Raw genomic sequence first — 26958 nt, 5'->3', positions numbered from 1 at the left:
AACGAGTATACAAACAAGAGTTATATACAGAAGAGGAAGAGCAAAATAAAGAATAAAAAGTCCATGTCTGTATTTCAATAACATTTTTTTTCTTAAGTGCCTATAAGATTTTGTAACTAGGAGTAGGAGGGTAAGTCGGCGACCCTACAAAACCCAAAACAAGCCTTGTTCACGACTTCCCAAGCCCGAGGCAGCTCCGCGCCTGCGTAGACCTCCACTGCCCCACCCCCTGCACTCAAGGGGGCGGGGCCAGGCGGACGGCGGCTTGGGCGCGCGAGGATGACGTCACTCGGCGCGTGCCCGGATAGCCCGTGGTACCACCTAGTCTGCGGAAGTGGAGACGAGCTGGCAGGCGGCTGAGACAGGTAACCTGAGCGCTCCCTGTTGGGTCCCTGCCTTCCTCTCCAGCGGCACCTGGATGGCGGCGGGGTCAGCAGCGTCCCGTTTTGAAGGCAGCCAGGAGCCCACCCCTACCCTCATCTTCCTTGATCAGCTGGGTCCCCATTCCCTCTCAGTCCTTCCAAGACTCCTGAAGCTGAACCAGTTCTGGGGAGTGGGCTGAGCCTGAGTCCTTCCAAGACTCCTGAAGCTGAACCAGTTCTGGGGAGTGGGCTGAGCCTGCCACTTCTCTCCGCCTCCACCCTCGGGTGGTGATGGGCTCTGACGCTCCTCTCCCCGGTGGCACAGACATTTCCCAGACTGCAGTTGCCGCCTCCTTCCTCTGTTGCCTCCAAGGCCCACCTAACCCACTTCTCTCCGCTCCTAGCCCCACAGGGCTCATCTCCAATCTTGTTTAAGGAGACAGAACAGTTTCCGATTCTGTTCATTTCCACTTGCAGTGACACCCGGCCACCTTCCCTCCTCCCCGAGGATCCTTACTGAGAGCACCAAGTTTTGAGTTATTGTGTCCCTAAAGAGCATTCGTTCACTGTCAGTCTGGAGTTTTGCTCATTAAGGCATGTGTTTGTTGGGTAACGGGGTGGCGCAGTAATGTGAAAATTTATTGCTATAATAAATGATCCACATGGCATCCAGTCAACCGTCGAGATAGATGAAACAGTTACAGCATTTCATTAAAATGCTCCTGTCCTGTATTTCTTTTTTGTTTTCAAGCAATGATTACAATTATCCTCGCAAAGGTAGCTGTCAAAATAAATAAGCAACAGTACCCAACTAGGAATTAGACCGCCAAAAAATGATAGGATTCGTATTGTTGATAAAGGAATGCGGGTTATTACAAAACCAACCAGAAAAGATATGGGTGGAGATACAGGATTCCGACGTTTTTTGTCTCATTTGATGATTTGGTTTTGTATTTTCTTGTACTTTAATATGCTCCATTTTTGAATAGGGCATATGGTACTGTACTTACTGTAATTCTGAGAAGCCTATGAATGACTTGCTAACTGGTAAGATTAGGCTCTTACATTTGGGGGACAAAGTAGAAAAAGGTTAGGGAATAATAGTAGTCTCTGTTTGTTGACCATCTGCTATATCCCAGGAACTGTGTTCAGCACCTTTCCATGTGTTTTTTCCTTAGCTCACACAAGAGCCTTGTGAGTTAGGAATTAGTATCCTCAACTTACAGAGAAGGAAACTTTGGCTCAGGTATGTGAAATTAACTTGCCAAAAATTCATAGTAACTATACTGGTGGAGACAAGCTTGAAGTTCAGTTCTATGTATGAGTTGAAAGCCTCTACTTTTTTTTTCTTATAACTCACTATGAGTGATAAGATTCTAGGCTTTTTACAATAATGACACAATTCTATGAGTTTATTCACTCATCTATCCAAATGATTTGACACTTTCTAATATCTTTAGTATTAAGTTCTTATATACCTAGAATCAAAACACCTGGGAACCTTAATTTATTTATGATTCCCCTACACACACACACCACACACACACACACACCACACACATACCATATTTTTCATTGAGAATGAGATAATTGGCAAATAAGATTGCTCAGTAACTTTCTGTTTGGAACTCTCAGGGAATGAGTAATTTTGGACAGTTGAAAGTTTTACCCCTTTAGAAATGAAAATCATATTGACAGTTTTGGATGGAGAAAATTTAAATGCACTAAATAACTCTTTGCCTTCTAAAACAGTAAGTATACTGAACATATTTTAACTTTCCCTTATGTCTCAGAGCAGTCATTATGAATCTCATTTATTGTTGTGTTGTGATTTGGTGATTTCCTCAGAACTTTTGTTATATTTGGCCCCCAAACTGCTTTGCATTTTGAGTTTTCCTAGACTTTATGTAGTCTACTCCTTAATATCACCAAGAGATTGTAAACCATAGCAATTAAAATTAAGGACCGGGAAAGCACACTTGCAGGATTCCAGTCCTTGCTCTGCCACTTACTAGTAGGACAGTGAGCCCAGACAACATGGTTGACCCCTCTACACCTCAGTTTTCTCATTTGTAATATGGGAATAATAAGAATACTTGTTGTCTGAGGTTGTTGTGAGGGTAATGTGAGTTAGTAGTATATGTAAAGAGGTTATAACAAACCGGGCATATACTAAGAGCCATGTAAATGTTTCTAATATTTTTATTAGTCTGGTTTTGGCTTTTCGTTCTTTGAATATTGTATTCTAGTTCTTTGAAAAAAGTTTTTCTAATTTATTTTTATGTTTTTAATTGACGTATAGTTGATGTACAATGTTCTGTTATTTTCAAGTGTACAGCAAAGTGATTCAGTTATACATACATATATATATATTCTTTTCCATTATAATTATTACAAAACATTGAATACAGTTCCCTGTGCTATGCAGTAGGTCCTTGTTGTTAATCTATTTTATATGTAGTAGTATGTATCTGTTAATCCCAAATTCCTAATTTATCCCTCCTGCCTCTTTCGACTTTGGTAACCATAAGTTTGTTTTCTGTGTCTATGAGTCTATTTCTGTTTTGTAAATAAGTTTATTTGTATCATTTTTTTTAGATTCCACATGTAAGTGATATCATATGGTATTTGTCTTTCTCTGTCTGACCTACTTCACTTAGTATGGTAATCTCTAGGTCCATCCGTATTGCCATCCATATTGCTGCACATGGCATTATTTCATTCTTTTTTATGACTGAGTAATATTCCATTGTACATATATACCACATCTTCTTTATCCATTCGTCTCTTGATGGACCTTTAGTTCGCTTCCATACCTTGGCTATTGTAAATAGTGCTGCTGTGAATGTTGGGGTGCATATATCTTTTTCAATTAGAGTTTTTGTCTTTTCTGAATATATGCCCAGGAGTGGGATTGCAGGATCATATGGTAATTCTATTTTTAGTTTTTTAGGGAACCTCCATACTGTTCTCTATAGTGGCTGCACCAATTTATATTCCCACCAACAGGGTAGGAGGGTTCCTTTTTCTCCACACCCTCTCCAGCATTTATTATTTGTAGACAATTTAATGATGGCTATTCTGACTGGTGTGAGGTGATATCTCACTGTAGTTTTGATTTGCATTTCTCTATGAAAATTGTTATTCTTTGAATAGTATTTGATATGTGGTAATTATAAGAAAATTAAATTATACTAACTAGAATCCTGTATCCTAAACTGTATGTTAATTAATTAATTTATTTATTTCTAGTTTGCTGATCTCTGCTTTATTTTTTATTTTCTTACTTTTTAACATCTTTATTAGAATATAATTGCTTTACAATGGTGTGTTAGTTTCTGCTTTATAACAAAGTGAATCAGCTATACACATACATATATCCCCATATCTTCTCCATCTTGCATCTCCCTCCCACCCTCCCTATCCCACCCCTCTAGGTGGTCACAAAGCACTGAGCTGATCTCCCTGTGCTATGTGGCTGCTTCCCACTAGCTATCTGTCTTATATTTGGTAGTGTATATATGTCCATGCCACTCTCTCACTTTGTCCCAGCTTACCCTTCCCCCTCCCTGTGTCCTCAAGTCCATTCTCTACGTCTGTGTCTTTATTCCTGTCCTGCCTCTAGGTTCTTCAGAACCTTTGTTTTTCCTTTTTAGATTCGATATATGTGTGTTAGCATGTGGTATTTGTTCTTCTCTTTCTGACTTACTTCACTCTGTATGACAGACCGTAGGTCCATCCACCTGACTAAAAATAACTCAATTTCATTTCTTTTTATGGCTGAGTAATATTCCATTGTATATATGTGCCACATCTTCTTTATCCATTCATTTGTTGATGGACACTTAGGTTGCTTCCATGTCCTGGCTATTGTAAATAGTGCTGCAGTGAACATTGTGGTACATGACTCTTTTTGAATTATGGTTTTCTCAGGGTATATGCCCAGTAGTGGGATTGCTGGGTCATATGGTAGTTCTGTTTTTACTTTTTAAGGAACCTCCATACTGTTCTCCATAGTGGCTGTATCAATTTACATTGCCACCAACATTGCAAGAGGGTTCCCTTTTCTCCACACCCTGTCCAGAATTTATGTTTGTATATTTTTTGATGATGGCCATTCTGACTGCTGTGAGGTGATACCTCATTGTACTTTTGATTTGCATTTCTCTAATGATTGATGATGTTGAGCATTCTTTGATGTGTTTGTTGGCTATCTGTATATCTTCTTTGGAGAAATGTCTATTTAGGTCTTCTGCCCATTTTTGGATTGGGTTGTTTGTTTTTTTGATATTGAGCTTCATGAGCTGCTTGTAAATTTTGGAGATTAGTCCTTTGTCAGTTGCTTCATTTGCAAATATTTTCTCCCATTCTGAGGGTTGTCATTTCATCTTGTTTCCTTTGCTGTGCAAAAGCTTTTAAGTTTCATTAGGTTCCATTTGTTTATTTTTGTTTTTATTTCCATTTCTCTAGGAGGTGGGTCAAAAAGGATCTTGCTGTGATTTATGTCATAGAGTGTTCTGCCTATGTTTTCCTCTAAGAGTTTGATAGTGTCTAACCTTACATTTAGGTCTTTAATCCAGTTTGAGTTTATTTTTGTGTATGGTGTTAGGGAGTGTTCTAATTTCATTCTTTTACATGTAGCTGTCCAGTTTTCCCAGCACCACTTATTGAAGAGGCTGTCTTTTCTCCACTGTATATTCTTGCCTCCTTTATCAAAAATAAGGTGACCATATGTGCATGGGTGTATCTTTGGGCTTTCAATCCTGTTCCATTGATCTATATTTCTGTTTTTGTGCCAGTACCATACTGTCATGATTACTGTAGCTTTGTAATATAGTCTGAAGTCAGAGAGCCTGATTCCTCCAGCTCCATTTTTCATTCTCAAGATTGCTTTGGCTATTCGGGGTCTTTTGTATTTCCATCCAAATTGTGAAATTTTTTGTTCTAGTTCTGTGAAAAATGCCATTGGTAGTTTGATTGGGATTGCACTGAATCTGTAGATTACTTTGGGTAGTATAGTCATTTTCACAATGTTGATTCTTCCAATCCAAGAACATGGTATGTCTCTCCATCTGTTGGTATCATCTTTAATTTCTTTCATCAGTGTCTTATAGTTTTCTGCATACAGGTCTTTTGTCTCCTTAGGTAGGTTTATTCCTAGGTATTTTCTTCTTTTTGTTGCAGCGGTAAATGGGAATGTTTCCTTAATTTCTCTTTCAGGTTTTCCATCATTAGTGTATAGGAATGCAAGAGATTTCTGTGCATTAATTTTGTATCCTGCTACTTTACCAAATTCATTGATTAGATCTAGTAATTTTCTGGTAGTGTCTTTAGGATTCTCTGTGTATAGTATCCTGTCATCTGCAAACAGTGACAGCTTTACTTCTTTTTTCCCAGTTTGGATTCCTTTTATTTCTTCTTCTTCTCTGATTGCTGTGGCTAAAACTTCCAAAACTGTGTTGAATAATAGTGGTGAGAGTGGGCAGCCTTGTCTTGTTCCTGATCTTAGTGGAAATGGTTTCAGTTTTTCACCATTGAGAAAGTTGTTGGCTGTGGGTTTGTCATATATGGCCTTTATTATGTTGAGATAATTTCCCTCTATGCCTACTTTCTGCAGGGTTTTTATCATAAATCAGTGTTGAATTTTGTTGAAAGCTTTTTCTGCATCTATTGAGATGGTCATATGGTTTTTCTCCTTCAGTTTGTTAATATGGTGTATCACATTGATTGATTTGCATATATTGAAGAATCCTTGCGTTCCTGGGATAAACCCCACTTGATCATGGTGTATGATCATTTTAATGTGCTGTTGGATTCTGTTTGCTAGTATTTTGTTGAGGATTTTGCATCTATGTTCATCAGTGATATTGGCCTGTAGTTTTCTTTCTTTGTGGCATCTTTGTCTGGTTTTGGTATCAGGGTGATGGTGGCCTTGTAGAATGAGTTTGGGAGTGTTCCTCCCTGTGCTATATTTTGCAAGAGTTTGAGAAGGATAGGTGTTAGCTCTTCTCTAGATGTTTGATAGAATGTGCCTGTGAAGCCATCTAGTCCTGGGCTTTTGTTTGTTGGAAGACTGTTAATCACAGTCTCAATTTCAGTGCTTGTGATTGGTCTGTTTATATTTTCTGTTTCTTCCTTGTTCAGTCTCAGGAGGTTGTGCTTTTCTAAGAATTTGTCCATTTCTTCCAGGTTGTCCATTTTATTGGCATATGGTTGCTTGTAGTAATCTCTCATGATTCTTTGTATTTCTGCAGTGTCAGTTGTTATTGCTCCTTTTTCATTTCTAATTCTATTGATTTGAGTCTTCTCCCTGTTTTTCTTGATGAGTCTGGCTAATGGTTTATCAATTTTGTTTATCTTCTCAAAGAACCAGCTTTTAGTTTTATTGATTTTTGCTATCGTTTCCTTCATTTCTTTTTCATTTATTTCTGATCTGCTCTTTATGATTTCTTTCCTTCTTCTAACTTTGGGGGTTTTTTTTTTGTTCTTCTTTCTCTAATTGCTTTAGCTGTAAGGTTAGGTTGTTTTTTTGAGGTGTTTCTTGTTTCTTGAGGTAGGGTTGTATTGCTACAAACTTCCCTCTTAGCACCGCTTTTGCTGCATTCCGTAAGTTTTGGGTCATCCGTGTTTTCATTGTCATTTGTTTCTAGATATTTTTTGATTTCCTCTTTGATTTCTTCAGTGATCTCTTGGTTATTAAGTAGTGTATTGTTTAGCCTCCATGTATTTGTATTTTTTACAGATTTTTTCCTGTAATTCATATCTAGTCTTATAGTGCTGTGGTCGGAAAAGATACTTGATATGATTTCAGTTTTCTTAAGTTTACCAAGGCTTGATTTGTGGCCCAGGGTGATCTATCCTGGAGAATGTTCCATGAGCACTTGAGAAGAAAGTGTATTTTGTTTTTGCTGAATGGAATGTCCTGTAAATATCAATTAAGTCTGTCTTGTTTAATGTATCATTTAAAACTTATGTCTCCTTATTTATTTTCATTTTGGATGATCTGCCCACTGGTGAAAGTGGAGTGTTAAAGTCCCCTACTATTATTGTGTTACTGTCGATTTCCCCTTTTATGGCTGTTAGCATTTGCCTTATGTATTGAGGTGCTCCTGTGTTGGGTGCATAAATATAATTGTTATATCTTCTTGGATTGATCCCTTGATTATTATGTAGTATCCTTCTTTGTCTCTTGTAATAGTTTTTATATTAAGTCTATTTTGTCTGTTATGAAAATTGCTACTCCAGCTTTTTTTGACTTCCATTTGCATGGAATATCTTTTTCCATTCTCTCACTTTCAGTCCGTATGTGTCCCTAGGTCTGAAGTGGGTCTCTTGTAGACAGCATATATACGGGTCTTGTTATTGTATCCATTCAGCCAGTCTGTGTCTTTTGGTTGGAGCATTTAATCCATTTACATGTAAGGTAGTTAGAGATATGTATGTTCCTATTACCATTTTCTTAATTGTTTTGGGTTTGTTATTGTAGGTCTTTTCTTTCTCTTGTGTTTCCTGCCTAGAGAAGTTCCTTCAGCATTTGTTGTAAAGCTGGTTTGGTGGTGCTGAATTCTTTTAGCTTTTGCTTGTCTGTAAATGTTTTAATTTCTCCTCGAATCTGAATGAGATCCTTGCTGGGTAGAGTAATCTTCATCACTTTAAGTATGTCCTGCTACTCCCTCTGGCTTGCAGAGTTTCTGCTGAAAGATCAGCTGTTAACCTTTTGGGGATTCCCTCATATGTTAATAGCGGCTTTTCCCTTGCTGCTTTTAATATTTTTTCTTTGTATTTAATTTTTGATCGTTTGATTAATATGTGTCTTGGCGTGATTCTCCTTGGATTTATCCTGTATGGGACTATCTGTGCTTCCTGGACTTGATTAACTAATTCCTTTCCCATATTAGGGAAGTTTTCAAGTATAATCTCTTCAAATATTTCCTCAGTCCCTTTGTTTTTCTCTTCTTCTTCTGGGACCCCTATAATTTGAATGTTGGTGCGTTTAATGTTGTCCTAGAGGTCTCTGAGACTGTCCTCAATTATTTTCATTCTTTTTTCTTTATTCTGCTCTGCAGTGCTTATTTCCATTATTTTATCTTCCAGGTCACTTATCTCTTCTTCTGCCTCAGTTATTCTGCTATTGATTCCTTCTAGAGAATTTTTAATTTCATTTATTGTGTTGTTCATCATTGTTTGTTTGCTCTTTCGTTCTTCTAGGTCCTTGTTAAACGTTTCTTGTATTTTTTCCATTCTATTTCCGGGATTTTGCATCATCTTTACTATCATTACTCCGAATTCTTTTTCAGGTATACTGCCTATTTCCTCTTCATTTGTTTGGTCTGCAGGGATTTTACCTTGCTCTTTCATCTGCTGTGTGTTTCTCTGTCTTCTCATTTGGCCTAACTTACTGTGTTTGGTGTCTCCTTTTTGCAGGCTGCAGGTTTGTAGTTCCCGTTGTTTTTGGTGTCTGCCCTCAGTGGTAAGGTTGGTTCATTGGGTTGTGTAGGCTTCCTGGTGGGGGGGACCAGTGCCTGTGTTCTGGAGCATGAGGCTGGAACTTGTCTTTCTTGTGGGCAGGACTGTGTCCGGTGGTGTGTTTTGGGGTGTCTGTGACCTTATTATGATTTTAAGCAGCCTCTATGCTAATGGGTGGTGTTGTGTTCCTGTCTTGCTAGTTGTTTCGCATAGGGTGTCCAGCACTGTAGCTTGCTGGTCATTGTTTGGAGCTGGGTCTTAGCGTTGAGATGGAGATCTCTGGGAGAGCTTTTGCCGTTTGATATTATATGGAGCCAGGAGGTCTCTGGTGGACCAATGTCCTGAACTCGGCTGTACCACCTCAGAGGCACAGATCTGTCACCCGGCTGGAGCACCAAGGCCCTGAGTAGTTCATGGTCTCTTAGGAAGCGTAGACAAATTGAAGTCTGGGCTTGCAGAAATCTCAAGCCCAGTTGGGGCTGAAAAATCTGCTTCCAAGCTCACTCATGTTGTTAGCAGGTTTCAGTTTCATGTTGTTGGCAGGTTTCAGTTTCTGGCTGGCTGTTGGCCAGAGGCTCAGTTCTTCTACCCGTATGTTAATTTATTAAATTCACTTTCATTGTGTCTTTGTAATGCAATATGCCTTTTTCTTAGAGTGTTTGGAGTAGAGCTTTCAAATATTTCCCTTTATTATATGTATTAAAATAATGGACTTTCAACGTCTGTTTGAATTTTGGGGGATATTTCAGTGTTTTAAATTATGTTTTACCAATACATGGGAACCCTCTCTACATTTGAATTGAATGTCAGTTGGTTTACACAACCCTTTACGGTGCCTTGGGCAGGTATACTATTGCACTCATGTTATCTTGCTTCTTTATGGATAAGTACTTCCTTATAAAACCACGATTATGCATTGGCCTCATATAACGTTATCTCCTCAGTATAGTTCTCTTTCCTTCTATCTCCCTCATGGAAGTAAAAAACAAATTGACTCTATCAACAAGGTGAAATAATGTTCCATATGAAATTTGCAAGGTATATACCCATTTTCAGATGTGTACTCTAATCCAAGACCAGCTAAGAGTTGATATTGACTCCTTTGATGTCCCTAGTTAGGAACTTGAGAATAAATGATCTATCCTTTATTTTAATACTATTAAGGCTGATAATCATGTTAATACTTCTTGTTGAAAATATAGGCTATAGTTTTAAAAAGTTTTTCTAAGATGGTAAAATGTATTTACATAATATAAAATTGAGTATTTTTATGTGTACAGCTCATTGGCATTAAGCACATTCACAGTGTTATTTAATTATCACTACTATCCATTTTCAGAATTTTTTTATCTTCCTAAACAGAAACTCTGTACCCATTAAACAACAACTCCTCATTCCTCTTACTCCCTGTACCGTCCTGCCCCAGCCCCTGTTAACCTCTATTCTACTTTTTGTCTCTATGAATTTGCCTGTTGTAGGTTCCTCATGTGGGTGGAATCAGACACCATTTATCCTTTGTGTCTGGTTTAGTTCAATTGGTATATTTGCAAGGTTCATCCAAGTTGTAGCATGTATCAGAATTTCATTCCTTTTATGGCTGAATAATATTTCATTGTATTATCTACCATATGCTGTACTTTTGATGCATATTTAATTTTACTTATTTAAAAATTTTTTAAATTTTCTGTTTTTTTAATTTATTAAAAAAATAAATTGATTTTAAAATAAAATTTAAAAAATGAATTTGATTTGAATTCAAGTCTTTAATCTGTTTTGAGTTGATTTTGTTTATGATGTAAGATAGTGGTCCAGTTTCATTCTTTTGTATGTGGCTGTGCAATTTTCCCAACTCCATTTATTGAAGAGATTGTCCTCTCCTCATCGTATATTCTTGGCTCCTTTGTCATAAGTTAATTGACCATACATACTAAAAAAACAAAAACAATTCACCAATTTCTCCCACCTCCCACCTCTTGCCACTGGCAACCACCCATCTGTCCTCTGTATCTGTGAGCCTGGTTATTGATTGATTGATTGATTCCACATTTAAGAGAACATATGGTATTTATTTTTTTTCTCTCTGCCTTATTTCACTTAGCACAATGCCCTTGTGGTTAATCCATGTTGTCACAAATGGCAGGACTTCATTCTTTTTTATGTCTGAATAATATTCTGTTGTGTGTATATACCACACTTTATCTATTTGTTCATGGATGAACACTTAGGCTGTTTCCTTATCTTGGCTTTTGTAAATAATGCTGCAGTGAACATGGGGTGCATATATCTTTTTGAGTTAGTGTTTTTGTTTTATTTGGGTAAATACCCAGAAATGGAATAGCTGGATCATATGGTAGTTTTATTTTTAATTTTTTGAGGAACCTCTCTACTGTTTTCCATAGTGGCTGCACCAATTTACATTCCCACCAACAGTATACAAGGGTTCCCTTTTCACTACATCCTTGCCAACACTTGTTATTTTTAGTCTTTTTGAAAATAAGCATTCTAACAGGTGTGAGGTGATATCTCATTGTGGTTTTTTTTTTTTTTTTTTTTTTTTTTTTTTTTTTTTCTCATTGTGGTTTTGATTTGCATTTCCCTGATAATTAGTGATGTCGAGCACCTTTTCATGTACCTGTTGGCCGTGTGTACGTCTTTTTTAGATAAATGGGTATTCAGATACTCTGCCCATTTTTTAATTGGATTTTGTTGTTGTTATTGAGTTGTATGAATTCTTTATATATTTTGGATATCAGCCCTTTATCAGATATATGATTTGCAATTATTTTCTCCCACTCAGTAGGTTGCCTTTTCATTTTGTTTATGGTTTCCTTCACTCTGCAGAAACTTTAGTTTGTTGTAGTCCCACTTTATTTTTGCTTTTGTTGCTTTTGCTTTTGGTATCAGATGCAAAAACTCATTGCAAAGACTGATATCAAGGAACTTACCACCTATATTTTCTTCTAGGAGTTTTATGGTTTCAGGACTTAATTCAAGTCTTTAATCTGTTTTGAGTTGATTTTGTATGTGATGTAAGATAGTGGTCCAGTTTCATTCTTTTGTATGTGGCTGTCCAACTTTCCCAACACCATTTATTGAAGAGATTGTCCTTTCCTCATTGTATATTCTTGGCTCCTTTGTCATAAGTTGATTGACCATACATGCATAGGTTTATTCCTAGGTTCTCTATTCTGTTCAGTTAATTATGTGTCTCATTTTGTGTGTGTGTGTGTGTGTGTGTGTGTGTGTGAATTATGCCTGTTTATACTTCTCATTTCATGTGGTATGAACTTAACACTCGGTGATTTGATTTGGCTGTGAGTGCCTAGAGGATCAGGATTGGAGATATCAACTGACTGAAATGACATTGTTATTGAACTGTGAACAAAATACCTGGTAACAGTGTTAAACTGGAGCTTGAGCATACATTATAGTGTTGTTTTTCTTCTCACCTAATATTTAGTCAAAAAATAGGAAGGAAAATAATAATAATGATAACTTTACCCAATATTTCTATAGCATTTACAGTATGCTAGACATTGTTCCAAGCACTTTACCTATGAAGTAGGTACTATCATTGTTCTGTTTTACAGATGAAGAAACTGAGGCACAGAGAAATTAAATGAATTTTTAAGATTACGAGGCTGGTAGGTGGTGACATTTTGAGTTTACCCAGTCTATGTGGCTCTAGAGTTGATTTATCCTAAATTTTGAGTTGACCAACCATTAGGTCATTATCAACTTTACAATGTAAATTGTTTTATCTAACACACTCTTTCTCTACCCTCTTCTTCTGTATGATCTTCAAAACAGAACATTACTTCTGAGCTTAGTAGGCAACGGAAGAGCAACTGAACCCAAACTGTCAAAAGAGTAACAGGTGCTTCTCATTTGAGTGGGGTGACAGCATTTTAATGGGATTCAGACTGCATTTTCACAGCTTAGTTTGTATTATCTCCTTGTCTTTGAAAGGTAGATCCTAAAACTTTTTATGATCTCATGTTGCATATATATTGTGTTGGTGTTTGACTTTGGATATTGTACAATTCCCACACTACTGTTTTGTGGGTAGAAAAAGCTTTCTGTTCATAATGTTGTTACTGACTGTCACAGTGGTTTATAGTGCACTCATTTTATATCTAACTCATTATTCTATGTTGCTTGATTCCTGAAGAAATTATTTTGAAATAGCATTTTTCTATATATATAGTCAGCTTCATTACACTTTTTTCTTGGCTTTTTCTTTTGCTTACATTTTATTTCTTTGACACTTGTAATTGAAGGTTTAGTTTTTTGAAACTGATGGTAATCAGGATATGCTGGCTATATTTTGGCAGCAAAGGGGACATATCAGCCTGTTTCTTTTGGCACCAATAATATCTTGCATATGTAGCAAGTATGGTGCATATTTGGAGGTAGGAACTCTCTGAGTAATGTCTGGTAGAAATAGAATTATAGAATGAATGTTAAAGGTTCAGAGGTCCTTAGATTTATCTCTTTTACCCTTCTAAAGCTTGAGATGAGATGATTTGCCTGTATTTATACAGTATTAGAATCCATTTAAAAAAAAAAGAGTACCAGTGTTCTGTGTCCTTTTGAATCATACCTCATTGTATTTGTGTAGCATTCTTACTGGTAAGAAGGGACTTCCAAGTTTTTTACCTGTATACGCTTAATTATGATTCTTCTTGGAATAATGTGTCTGGGTGAGAGATAATGATCTGAATTAGGTTGCAGAGAGAATGAATGTGATGGATCCAAGAGATACTTAGATTAAATTGATAGGACTTTGCAATTGTTTATGTGTAGGTGAGAGTAAGAAATCTAGGATGATCCCTAGGATTCTACTGTGGGTAACTGGATAAATGGTGATGTCATTCACTAGGAAAACTTAGAAGAAATCAGGGCCAGATGTATGATTTGAAGTGACTAGAGCATGGATTGCACAAACAAGTGAGAAAGATTGAAGCTAGAACTACAGGACACACCGACATCTAAGAGGTGGGAGAAGGAAAGGCCATAGAGGTATGTATGGAGGAGAGAATAGTATTGCAAGCACCAAAAGAGGAGAAAATTTTAAGGAAGGCATGGTAATTTGTGTTAATGCTCCAAAATTAAGGGCTGAAAGAACCCACCAAAGTTGATAACTAGGAAGTCATTTGCCTCCACTGTGGAGTCTTGGTGGCATAGTAGGGATGTGAGCAGGGAGATGGAGTAATGAGAACAGAGTGAAGGCAGTTCTTTTAAGGAATTTTGCTATGATGAGAGAGATGTGGAAGGAAAGGGTTTTTTTTTCATTCGTTCATTTGTACTTTTTTTCTCCTAAAAAAAAGGGCTGGGAAAGAGGAAGAAGTTGAGGTAGATGATTTAGGGGGTTGGATAATTGATGAAGCAGGGTCCAGGAGGAGACCAGCAAGAGATGATATCCAGAGTGTAGGCCACGATCAGAGTTTGCTGGGACAGGAGGGACACTTCTTCCTTTCTCCTAGGGAGAAAGGTGGGGATAGATGTAAAAAATTCTCCCATAGGATGGGGAACGAATATGTGGAAGTTCTTGTCTAGTGGTAGCAAAGTGTCTTTTGTGAAGCATCTAAAGTTGCTGACATTGAGTGTTTGATTTGGGGGAGAGTGGGGGTTTGAGGGGACAGGTAGTGTTTAGAATAGTCACTGAGGGAAAAAGATAGGAGTCAAGGGGGTGACTAGCAAGAGACAAGAAGAGTTGCCTGCCTGATTATGCTGAGGGTTTTGCTGAGGTTGGAATCTGAATATGTACTGTCAGCTATTTTTGTGATTATGTGATATTTATTTGTTTGTTTTGCTTTTGTTGAGCTCTGTACACCAAGTTTAGAAGTAGAAAATTGGGATGATTCAATTGGTTGAGAGTTATGTTTTATAGAACAGGTGTGTCAGAAGGATGAAAGGGCAAGAGAATTTAGGTTAAAATGTTCTAAGAGTGATTGAAGAAATGGACCACATTATCTAAAGAGGACCATAGAGCAGGTATTCTCAACTTTAGAAACATTTATAATTTTCTTTTGTAGGGGCTGTCCTATGCATTGTAGGGTGTTTAACATCGCTGGCCTCTACATACTAGATGCCAGTAACAGCCCCCTCCAGTTGTAACAATAAAAAATGTCTCCAGACGTTGTCAACTGCCCTCTGAGGGGCAAAATCACTTCTGATTGGAACCACTGCCTTAGAGTCAGAAGAAGCAGATGGGTTGGAGATAAGAGGAAGGGTGAGGGACTGGGGTCTCAATGCAATAAGTAAAAGAGTTGGCAAGTAAGCCAGAGAAAGAGTGGGGAGAATAGGAGGTCGTGTTCTGAGATTAGATTATGGAAATTACATATTTTATTTTATTTTGGAAATTACATATTTTAGATGTAGATCTATTCCAAGTAATAAAAATGTCAAGAACGGACCATTGGTTTGCTGAGTGGAGTGCACGAAGGTTGTTGGCACTGAGTAGGTAATTTTGGGCGAGAGAGAAAGTAGCCAGAGCAAGTTGCAAAAGCAGTCATGGGCCATCCTAAGAGATTCTGAAATAAGACAAGAACTAAGACTTTCTGGATGTTTGTTTTCTTACTCTATCCAGTAAGTGTTACTCAGCTCTTCTTCTAACACTGTCAATTCCCTGAACTTGTACTTCCCTCCTGCAGTGTTTTAAAAAGTCATGGAATTCATCCAGTTTGGTTTTCTTGCAGTGTTTTTCTAGGTGAGTAGTTGTTTTTTGTTTCTTTTTCAATACTTCCTGATCTGATTTTGTGATCCTTTACCTTTAAGTATTCTGCTTTGCAAAAGGCCCTGGTTCTGTGCTATGTGACCTAATTTCAGAACATTTCTTTTGTGTTTGGGCATCTCAGTCATTGGCTGAAGTAATGTCAACTTATCATTAAATCTTACAACCTCTTAGAAGTATTCTTTTCCCCTGCCTTCTCCCACCTGCTCTTTATTATTTCATATTTATTTGGAACATATAATTATGTATGTACAATCTTGATTGACAGGTAATTACAATGGACTTAGTAAGCAGGACATAAACTACTAGTAGGATACGCCTATAAATATGCTTTTTTCTATGTTTGATTAATCCAGACTTCAGAGGAACTTATTTTTTGGCCTTATCTTAATGAACTTACCCTGCATTATTCATCAAGAATGGGTACTAACTCGTATCTCTTTTACAAAGCATTAAAAATTATATATATTATCAACAGATACAAGCTGACCTAGTTTTTGTTATTATATCACAAGTATTGTCATTGCAAACTAGGAAATAAGTAGGTGACATTAAAAACCTTGACCTTGGGCTACCCTGGTGGCACAGTGGTTGAGAGTCCGCCTGCTGATGCAGGGGACACGGGTTTGTGCCCAGGTCCGGGAAGATCCCACATGCTGCGGAGAGGCTGGGCCCGTGAGCCATGGCCGCTGAGGCTGTGCGTCCGGAACCTATGCTCTGCAATGGGAGAGGCCACAGCAGTGAGAGGCCCGAGTAATGCAAAAAAAAAAAAAAAAAAAAAAAGCCTTGACCTTTTGATTGGAATATTTAGCCCAGTTGCATTTTAAGTAATTTTATTTTTATTTATTTATTTTATTGAAGTATAGTTAATTTACAATGTTGTGTTAGTTTCAAGTGTACAGCAAAGTGATTCTTTTTTATGACTAATATTCCACTATATCTATCTATATCTATATCTATATCTATATCTATATCTATCTATCTATCTATCTATCTATCTATCTATATCACATCTTCTTTATCCATTCATCTGTTGATGGACATTTAGGTTGCTTCCATGTCTTGGCTATTGTAAATAGTGCTGCTATGAACTATACATATTGGGGTGCATGTATCTTTTCAAATTAGAGTTTTCTTTGGATATATGCCCAGGAGTGGGATTGCAGGATCATATGGTAATTCTATTTTTAGTTTTTTAAGGAACCTCCATACTGTTTTCCATAGTGGTTATACCAATTTATATTCCCACCAACAGTGTAGGAGGATTCCTTTTTCTCTACACCCTCTCCGGACTTTTTATTGATGGCCATCTGACTGGTGTTCTTTAGTTTAATTAAGTCCCATTTGTTTATTTTTGTTTTTATTTCCATTACTCTAGGAGATGGTTCCCCCAAAATATTGCTGCAATGGGTGTCAAAGAGTGTTCTGAGTATGTTTTCCTCTGGGAGTTTTATAGTATCCAGTCTTACATTTCGGTCTTTAATCCATTTTGAGTTTATTTTTATGTATGGTGTTAAAGAATGTTCTGATTTCATTCTTTTTCATGTTGCTGTCCAGTTTTCCCAGCATCACTTATTGAAGAGCCTGTCTTTATTCCCTTGTATATTCTTGCCTCCTTTATTGTAGATTAATTGACCATAAGTGTGTGGGTTCCTTTCTGGGCTTTCTGTCTTGTTCTGTTGATCTATATGTCTGCTTTTTGTGCCAGTACCATTCTTTTTTGATTCCTGTAGCTTTGTAGCATAGTCTGAAGTCAGGGAGTCTGATTCCTCCAGCTCTGTGCTTTTTTCTCAAGATTGTTTTGGCTATTCAGGGTCTTTTGTGTTCCCATACAAATTAAAAAATTTTTTGTTCCAGTTCTGTGAAAAATGCCATTGGTAATTTGATAGGGATTGCAGTGAGTCTGTAGATTGCCTTGGATAGTATGGTCATTTTAACAATATTGATTCTTCCAATCCAAGAACACGATATATCTTTCTACCTGTTTGTGTCTCTTCAATTTCTTTAATCAGTGTCTCATAGTTTTCAGAGTATAGGTCTTTTGCCTTATTAGGTTGGTTTATTACTAAGTATTTTATTCTTTTTGTTGCAGTCATAAATGGGATTGTTTCCTTAATTTCTCTTTCTAATATTTTCTTGTTAGTGTGTAGAAATGCAACAGATTTCTGTATATTAGTTTTGTATCCTGCAACTTCACTGAATTCATTGATGAGCTAGCTGTAGTAGTTTTCTGGTGGTATCCTTAGGATTCTCTATGAATAGTATCATGTCATCTGAAAACAGTGATAGTTTTACTTCTTCTTTTCCAGTTTGGATTACTTTTATTTCTTTTTCTTTTCTGACTGCGTGGCTAGGACTTCCAATACTATGTTGTTTGTTTGTTTATTTATTTATTTAGCTGCACCACGTGGCATGTGGGATCTTAGTTCCCTGACCGGGGATTGAACTCACGTCCGCCGCATTGGAAGTATGGAGTCTTAACCATTGGACTGCCTGGGAAGTCCCCCAGTACTATGTTGAATAAAAGTTGCAAGAGGGGACATCCTCGTCTTGTTCCTGGTCTTAGAGGAAATGCTTTCAGCTTTTCACTGTTGAGTATGATGTTAGCTGTGGGTTTGTCCTATATGGCCTTTATTATGTTGAGGTTTGTTCCCTCTGTGCCCACTTTCTGAAGAGGTTTTATCATAAATGGATGTTGAATTTTATCAAAAGCTTTTTCTGCATCTATTGAGATGATCACATGGTTTTTATTCTTCAATTTGTTAATGTGGTATATCATGTTGATTGATTTGCAGATATTGAAAAATCCTTGCATCCCTGGGATAAGTCCCAGTTGATCATGGTATATGATCCTTTAAATTTATTTATTGTTAGAGTCAGTTTGCCAGTATTTTGTTGAGGACTTTTGCCTCTGTGTTCAAAAGTAATTATTGATAGGTATGTGCTTATTGGCATTTTGTTAATTGTTTTCTCTTTGCTTTTGTAGTTTTGTTGTTGTTCCTTTCTTCTTTTGCTCTCTTCCCTTGTGATTTTATGTCTATTTTTACGACTATGTTTAGATCCTTTTTTTTTTAAACTTTAATTTATTTATTTATTGGCTGTGTCGGGTCTTAGTTGCAGCACATGGGATCTTCGTTGTGGCATGCAGGGTCTTTCGTGGCAGTGCGCAGGCTCTTCGTTGTGGCACGTTAGCTTCTCTCTAGTTGTGGCGTGCAGGCTCCAGAATGTGTGGGCCCAGTAGTTGCGGCACATGGGCTCTCTAGTTGTGGCGTGTGTGCTCTAGAGCATGCAGGTCAGTAGTTGTGGTGCATGGGCTTTGTTGCCCTGCAGCATGTGGGATCTTAGTTCCCCAACCAGGGATCAAAAACCCACGTCCCCTGCACTGGAAGGCGGATTCTTAACCACCGGACCACCAGGGAAGTCTCATGTTTGGATTCTTTTCTTTTTTGTGTGTGTGTATATATCAGAGGTTTTTGATTTGTGGTTACCTTGAGGTTCATATGTAACAACCTATATATATGTGATTTAGTTGATTATCTCTTAAGTTCAGATGCATTTTAACCACCCTACATTTTTACTCACACCCCCCCAAGTGTTTTTGATGTCATATTTTTATATCTTTTTGTTTTGTGTATTCCCTAACTACTTATTTTGGATACAGGTGATTTTACTACTTTTGTCTTTTAACCTTTTCTACTTGTGTTATATGTGGTTGATCTACTACCTTTGCTGTATGTTTCCCTTTACTCATGAGATTTTTTCCTTACATAATTTTCATACTTCTAGTTGTGGCCTTTTCTTTTCCATTTAGAGAAGACCCTTTAACTTTTCTTGTAAAGGTGGTTTAGTGGTGCTGAACTCTTTCAGCTTTTACTTATCTGTAAAACTCTATCTCCCCTTCAAAGCTGAATGATGACCTTGCTGGATAGAGTATTCTTGGTTGTAGGTTTTTTCCCTTTTGTCACTTTGAATATACCTTGCCACTCTCTTCTGGCTTGCAAAGTTTCTTCTGAGAAGTCAGCTGATAATCTTATAGGAGTTCCCTTGTACATAACTTGTTGCTTTTTTATCGCTGCTTTTAAGATTCTCTCTTTATGTTTAATTTTTGCCATTGTATATATAATGTGTCTTTCTGTGGACCTCTTTGGGTTCATCTTGTTTAAGACTCTCTTGTCTATTTCCTTCCCCAAGTTAGGGGAGTTTTCAGCTATTACTTCTTCAAATAAGTTCTCTGCCCCTTTCTCTCTCTCTTCTCCTTCTGGGACCCCTACAATATGAATGTTAGTATGCTTGATGTTTTCCTGGAGGTCTCTTAAACTGTCCTTATTTTTAAAAATTCTTTTTTCTGTTCAGCATGGCTTATTTTTACTACTCATCTTCTAGATTGCTGATCCATTCCTCTGTATCACCTAATATACTGTTGATTCCTTCTAATGTAGTTTTTCTTTCAGTTGTTGTATTCTTCAGCTTTGTTTGGTTCTTCCTTGTATCTTCTAACTCTGTTGAAATTCTCACTGTGTTCATTCTTCTCCCAAGTTCATTGAGCATCTTTATGATCATTACCTTGAGCTCATTTTGAGTAGATTGTTTATGTCCACTTTGTTTAGTTCTTTTTCTGAGGTTATGTCTTGTTTCTTTACTTGGAACATATTCTTCTGTCTTATTTTGCCAATTCTCTTGTTTATGTCTGTGTATTAGGTAGTTCGGTTATGTCTCCTGATCTTGGAGAAGCGGCCTTAATGTAGGAGACATCCTGTGGGATCCAGCAGTGCACTCCCCTCTGGTCATCAGAATTATATGCTCTAGAGGTGTCCCTATGTGGGCTGTGTGTGCCCTTCTGTTGTGGTGAGGCAGACTGCTGTGGGCATACTGGTAGACAGGGCTGCCTCCTTTGGTGGCTGCAGGTCTACTGGAGGGTGGGGTAGGCTTCTGGTGTGGTTGGCTGCTCAGAGGTGGGGGGTGGTGTGGGTCTGTTGCTGGCCTGCTGGAGAGCAGGACCAGGTCCCCAGGTGGCTATATGCAGGGCAGGGGAATGTCATACAAATTATTTTTCATGGAAGCCAATCTATTTGATGTAGTATAAAAAATCAGCTTCTGTCAAGGAATATCCTATAATAGCTAAATCCTCTACTGGTGATTAACAATATTTTTTATAAGTTTATTTATTTTTATTTATTTATTTTTGGCTGTGTTGGGTCTTTGTTGCTGTGGGCGGGCTTTCTCTAGTTACGGTGAGCAGGGGCTACTCTTCATTGCGGTGCGCGGGCTTCTCGTTGCGGTGGCTTCTCGTTGTGGAGGACAGGCTCTAGGCGTGCGGGCTTCAGTAGTTGCAGCACGCGGGCTCAGTAGTTGTGGCTCACAGGCTCTAGAATACAGGCTCAGTAGTTGTGGTGCACGGGCTTAATTGCTCCACGGCATGTGGAATCTTCCCAGACCAGGGCTCGAACCTGTGTCCCCTGCATTGGCAGGTGGATTCTTAACCACTGTGCCACCAGGGAAATCTGATTAACAATTTTTTTGACCTTATTTCCATACTTAAGTATGGGGCTTTCTAAGAAAAAGATTAATTAATTACCTCAAGAAAGAAGGATGCCCAGTTTTTTATACCATATGGATCTGATTTGTTTTGGTGTTTAGGATCTAGCACCTCAAAGGAGAAATGGGTTGCTCTCTCCAAACCATGAAAATGGATGTTTATGCTAAATATGACAACATGCCAGAAAACAACATTTTGTCAAAGAAGTTGTGTGTTAAAAAGCAGCAGCATTACATCCATCAGTTGGTCTCCTGTAGCAGATGACATTAAATGATTTGTGTGCTCAGTTTGCACCCATATTCAGTAGTTGGACAAACCTAAGACTCTTCAGTGGTCACAGTAGAGCAAGTGGATGCCCAAGGATTTGGACTGTTGTTTATAACACATTTTTTTGATTCCGAACATGGCTTAACATCTTTTCCTGTTAAAGCAAGTGTTCTAGGTTTTGGAAATACCATGGTTATAGTATATGTTGTATTTAGTCATTTTCTTACAATGGTTTAAGGAAGTCATATATTTTTACCATACATAGTAAATTATTAATGTTATGCAGTATTTGCAACGTTTAACTAGCTTATGGCCAACATTTAAAAAACATCCTTCCCTATTGGTGTAGTTCTGTATTTGTTCTCCAGGTTTACTTTTTTCTTAAGGAAAGAAAAAAGAAAAATAAACTGTTTAGCCTTACCTCTTAAACTTCCTAATTAATTTTAACATGGTCCCCAAATTGTTAGTTATATGTTCAAATTGAAAAGATGATTGAGCTCCTGAAGATCCTCTAAAGATATTTAAGCTTTATCCAATGCGTTTTCTTACCTTGCTCTGAAATGCTTTTCAATTTCTAAGAATTTATTGAAATATCTTTTCTTGGGAAGGATGAACTGAATATATACGCAATTCACCACTTAGAACCTGATGCTGGGAGTATATTTTAAACCTTGATGAGATGAATTTGAAAGCTGTTTAGAGAGAATGGGGCACCCATTTGTAGTCTGTAAATTCCGGATCTATCTCTGAATGGAGAAATCTGTGTTATATATTTATTCTCACGAAGGACCAGTATGTAAATGTTGAGAGCTGAATGCTTCTATTTCTGGACAATCTTTTGAGTTTATACTTGACCTGATTGTGCCTCCAGACGTCTTACTCCTTGCTGAGTTCATTTGTACAGCTGTAGTCCTGTGACAGTCATCAGATAAATCACTAACTTGAGGGAGCCTGCCTTGATTTCCAGCTAAAGGAAGTGTAGTTCCCTAAGACAGGAACAGACGGACCTCTTGACTTTCCAACAGCTTTCCTGCATGGGAAGTATAGTTTCAGGGTAGGAAGTGAGGCTGTAGAGTTAGACAGAGGCTAGGAATTGGGGGAGGGATAGGAAGGGTGTTTATCCCTGGAGCTGCCAAGAAAGGACAACAAGCTTATTGCCCTTACTACAAGTTTTGAATGATGGAAACTTCCTGAAGATACTGAACAGCAAGGGTCCTACACAAAAAGCCCTGAAACCGGTGGTTAGAGTCTTTGCCAGTTGGAGTAGGTTTTTTTTTTTTTTTTTAGCATCATTGAACTCATTGAAGGAGACCAGAGTTAGATTAAGCCAATGATTCTCAAGTCTGGTCTCTGGACCAACAGCATCAGTAGTCACCTGGAACTTGTAAATGCAAGTAGTAGTCTGTGTCTTAACAAGATCTTCAGATGATTTTAAATGTATGTCTAGTTTGAAAACCACTGGCCCAGGAAATTCAAAGTGGTTGAGAACCACTTTGCCTAATTGTGGTGACAAAGTCACAATGTTGAGAAAGAATGAGTGCAGACTTTATTGCATGCTGGAGCATCCTTTAATCATTATGTAAGTATGGCATTCCTCTTACAGAGTATCCTGTGTTTCACATTGAATGACCGAAGAGATATTGGTATCTTTACTATAAGTATGAATAATAAATAACACTTATCTTACAGGTAGAGAATACTTCCTGTTCATGGCTGCAGTTCACACTAGAATCTAAATTCTTCCAGACTGTAATAGAAGGGAACTTTTCACTTTGCCTTCTTTTCCATTTTAAATATTTATTCCTTGATTCTTTTTTTAATGTATACTTTATATATGCAGTGACTTGTGAGAATCCTGTTTTTGTGTTTTTGTGATGGCAAAGAGTTGGTCCAAGTAGCTAAGTGGTTCAGAGCATTAAGGTACATAAGAATTACCTGGCCGTCTTATATAAAATGTGGATTATTGGCCCCATCCCTGGAGATTTTGATTTAATAGCTCTGACATAATTTCTAGGAATCTTTTTTTTTATTGAAGTATATTTGGTTTACAATGTTGTGTTAGTTTCTGGTGTATAACACAGTTAGTTCATATATATATATAATTTTTCATATTCTTTTCCATTATGGTTTATTACAGGACACTGAATATAGTTCCCTGTGCTATACAGTAGGACCTTGTTGTTTACCAATGCCAAACTCCTAATTTATCCCTCCCTCACCCCCTTTCCCCTTTAGCAACCATAAGTTTGTTTTCTGTGTCTGTGAGTCTTTTTCTGTCTCATAAATAAGTTCATTTGTGTCATATTTTAGAAGAATCTGTATTTTTAACAAACACCCTCCCCATTTGATTCTAGTGGGTGTGATCCTCAGACCACACTTTGAGACACACTGTGGTAGATCTCTGAGAAGAGTTGCGATTTATCTGGTTATAAAACAAATGTTTTCATGAGTTTCTGAGGATATTTACAGATGTGAATCTGAATTGCTAGTAATGAAGCTACCTGAATGTGTAATGTTCAATGGAAATTGATGCTTGGGATGAAATTCTTTGAGAAATCATCAGTAGTCTTCCTAGGTTAAAATGCTCCCAAAGACCATTTTGACAGTATAATATTATGACACAAAACCAATCAGACTTCAAGGTTTTGTAATTCTATAATTTATATTTTCTGAACAGTCTTTAGGAGGCCTATCTTTACAGTTATGGGGCTATATATCAAAGCTTCACACCAAGAATAAATTAACTTGAGAAAATACTAGGAAAGTATATCTTTCCACAGTCTCCAAGCCATGTGCTAGAAGCCTAAAAGGCATCAAGAGTGTTAAGAAAATAATATGTCAGTGAGCCTATTGACCAGAACCCTAAGATCACTTTCAGGGGCGGGAGTAGATTTATCTAAAATGAGTTATGGGGCTTCCCTGGTGGCGCAGTGGTTAAGAATCCGCCTGCCAATGCAGGGGACATGGGTTCGAGCCCTGGTCTGGGAAGATCCCACATGCCATGGAGCAACTAAGCCCAGGCACCACAACTACTCAGCCTGCGCTCTAGAGATTGCGAGCCACAATTACTGAGCCCATGTGCCCCAGCTACTGAAGCCCGTGCGCCTAGAGCCCATGCTCTGCAACAAAAGAAGCCACCACAATGAGAAGCCTGCACACCGCATTGAAGAGTAGCCCCCGCTCGCCACAACTAGAGAAAGGCTGCACGCAGCAATGAAGACCCAATGCAACCAAAAATAAATAAAATTTAAAAAATGATTTATGATTTTTTCTTACATAGATATTTTTTTAAAGTTGTTATATCTAGCTCTCAGGAAAATGATTAATGAATAAGAATAGGGAAGGAAGCTTTTTTTTTTTCCTTTTTCCTTTTTTTTTTTCTGTTCTCTTTGGAGAGAGCCTTCGGTTACTATCTTTCTGTATACCTCGCTATTCCAGAATTCAGTTAGGGCTTCTTAAATGGATAAGAGTAAAGACAGTGGCATGTTTTTGATTCACCTACTTAGGATGGATAATTGTCAACAACAGTAGTTGTTTCCTCTGCAGTGGGAAAAAGGGAGTAAGGAAGGGGATGATCAATTATTCCAGGGTCTTCAATGTGAGTTTTTTTGAAAAGGGGTTGTATGATGACATCTCCCATCAGGAATGGGAATAAGCTTCTCTTAGGAATCTGTTTCAAACCACCCTTCATACTAATATCTCAAAATGAAATCTAACTCATGTTTCCTTTACACAAGAGGAACAGATGTAGGAGAGCCCAGACTCTGCCCTGGAGTCACTACTTTAGTAGTGGGCCCCTCTGCAGGCTTTTAGGACTGGTGTCAACAGGAAGGAAGAAGCAGAGTCAATAAAAAGCCCTGCCCCTGGGCTTCCCTGGTGGCGCAGTGGTTGGGAGTCCGCCTGCCGATGCAGGGGACGCGGGTTCGTGCCCCGGTCTGGGAGGATCCCACATGCCGCGGAGAGGCTGGGCCCGTGAGCCATGGCCGCTGAGCCTGCGCGTCCGGAGCCTGTGCTCCGCAACAGGAGAGGCCATAACAGTGAAAGGCCTGCGTACTGCAAAAAAAAAAAAAAAGAAAGAAAAAAAAGCCCTGCCCCATCTGATCATCAGACAGTCTTCCTTCTGCCAAATTCAGCTCTGTTTGACAAGCTGAACATGGCAGTAGCACGTGGACCGTATCACACTGTATCCAAGAACTTGTAGAGAAGACCTAGCATCCCTGTTCTTTCAGCTGCTTCCCTCATGGAGGCCTACTGCCCGCCATTTTCCTCCACCGTCCACCCCAGTACTGTTCTCAAAGGCTTTCTCTTGGCCAAGTGCAAGCCATGTTGCTCCCATTGAACGTGTGCCTTACTTTATAGAAAAGTCCTAACAGTGGTTTTCTGAACATTCTAATTTCCCTGTCACTTTTTAAAGTATAGATATGTTACCAGGCAAAGCTGTTTTTTTTGTTTTGTTTTGTTTTGTTTTTTTGTGCGGTACGCGGGCCTCTCACTGTTGTGGCCTCTCCCGTTGCGGAGCACAGGCTCCGGACGCGCAGGCTCAGCGGCTATGGCTCACGGGCCCAGCCGCTCCATGGCATGTGGGATCTTCCCGGACCAGGGCACGAATCCGTGTCCCCTGCATCGGCAGGCGGACTCTCAACCACTGCACCACCAGGGAAGCCTAAAGCTGTTTTTTTTTTTTTTTTTTAAGAAGATGTTGAGGGTAGGAGTTTATTAATTAATTTATTTATTTTTGCTGTGTTGGGTCTTCGTCTCTGTGCGAGGGCTATCTCTAGTTGTGGCAAGCGGGGGCTACTCTTCATTGCGGTGCGCGGGCCTCTCACTGTCGCGGCCTCTCCCGTTGCGGAGCAACAGGCTCAGTAGTTGTGGCTCATGGGCCTAGTTGCTCCGTGGCATGTGGGATCCTCCCAGACCAGGGCTCGAACCCGTGTCCCCTGCATTGACAGGTAGATTCTCAACCACTGTGCCACCAGGGAAGCCCCCAAAGCTGGTTTTTTTAACCAGTGTTTTCTTGAGTTGTATACAAGATGATTTAAAGTGGTACATGGATAAGCATATTTTGAATTTTAATATATGGGAAACATGTGTATTAGCACTTCAAACCCATGATTTCATGGTTATTACAACAGGTAAGTCAATGGTGAAGTGGATTGAAGGAAAATATTTAATAAATAATACAGATGGTGTGAGGATGGCAAAAATACTGAAGATGGTACATACATGACTAAAGCTTGGGAAATACTGTTTTAAACAAATACTCAGGGCTAACACTTTTTGAAATAGTCTTCAAAATAATATCAAAATAAGTTCTAAGACTGAAATGCTGTGCCATGTTGGAAGGAGACGTGTACTTAGCATAATTCTTTAACTGTAAGTTCCTGTTGAAATCAATATGTATCTTTTTTTAATAGATGTTGGGGGTAGGAGTTTATTAATTAATTTATATTTTTGCTGTGTTGGGTCTTCGTTTCTGCACGAGGGCTTTCTCTAGTTGTGGCAAGTGGGGGCCACTCTTTTTTTTTTTTTTTTTTTTTGCGGTACGCGGGCCTCTCACTGTCGTGGCCTCTCCCGTTGCGGAGCACAGGCTC

General features: G+C 38.4%; 1 protein-coding gene across 8 annotated transcripts in view; it reads left to right on the top strand.

Moving 5' to 3' along the window:
- Window positions 1-281: 281 nt before the first annotated feature.
- AOPEP (aminopeptidase O (putative)) overlaps window positions 282-26958 on the top strand; it is a 378384-nt gene continuing 351707 nt past the window's right edge. For 7 of the 8 annotated variants that reach the window (XR_014016018.1, XR_014016019.1, XM_081236407.1 and 4 more), the window contains exon 1: window positions 282-365. The gene's annotated coding sequence lies outside the window, so the exon portion shown is untranslated. The remainder of the gene's footprint in view (window positions 366-26958) is intronic. The other variant, XM_081236411.1, reaches the window with a different exon arrangement.

This window comes from Mesoplodon bidens, assembly GCF_964165515.1.
Source record: "Mesoplodon bidens genome assembly, chromosome: 6".
In the NCBI taxonomy this organism is placed as follows: Eukaryota; Metazoa; Chordata; class Mammalia; order Artiodactyla; family Ziphiidae; genus Mesoplodon; species Mesoplodon bidens.
Note: the sequence above shows the minus strand (reverse complement) of the source record. Positions and strands in the feature narration are given on the sequence as shown.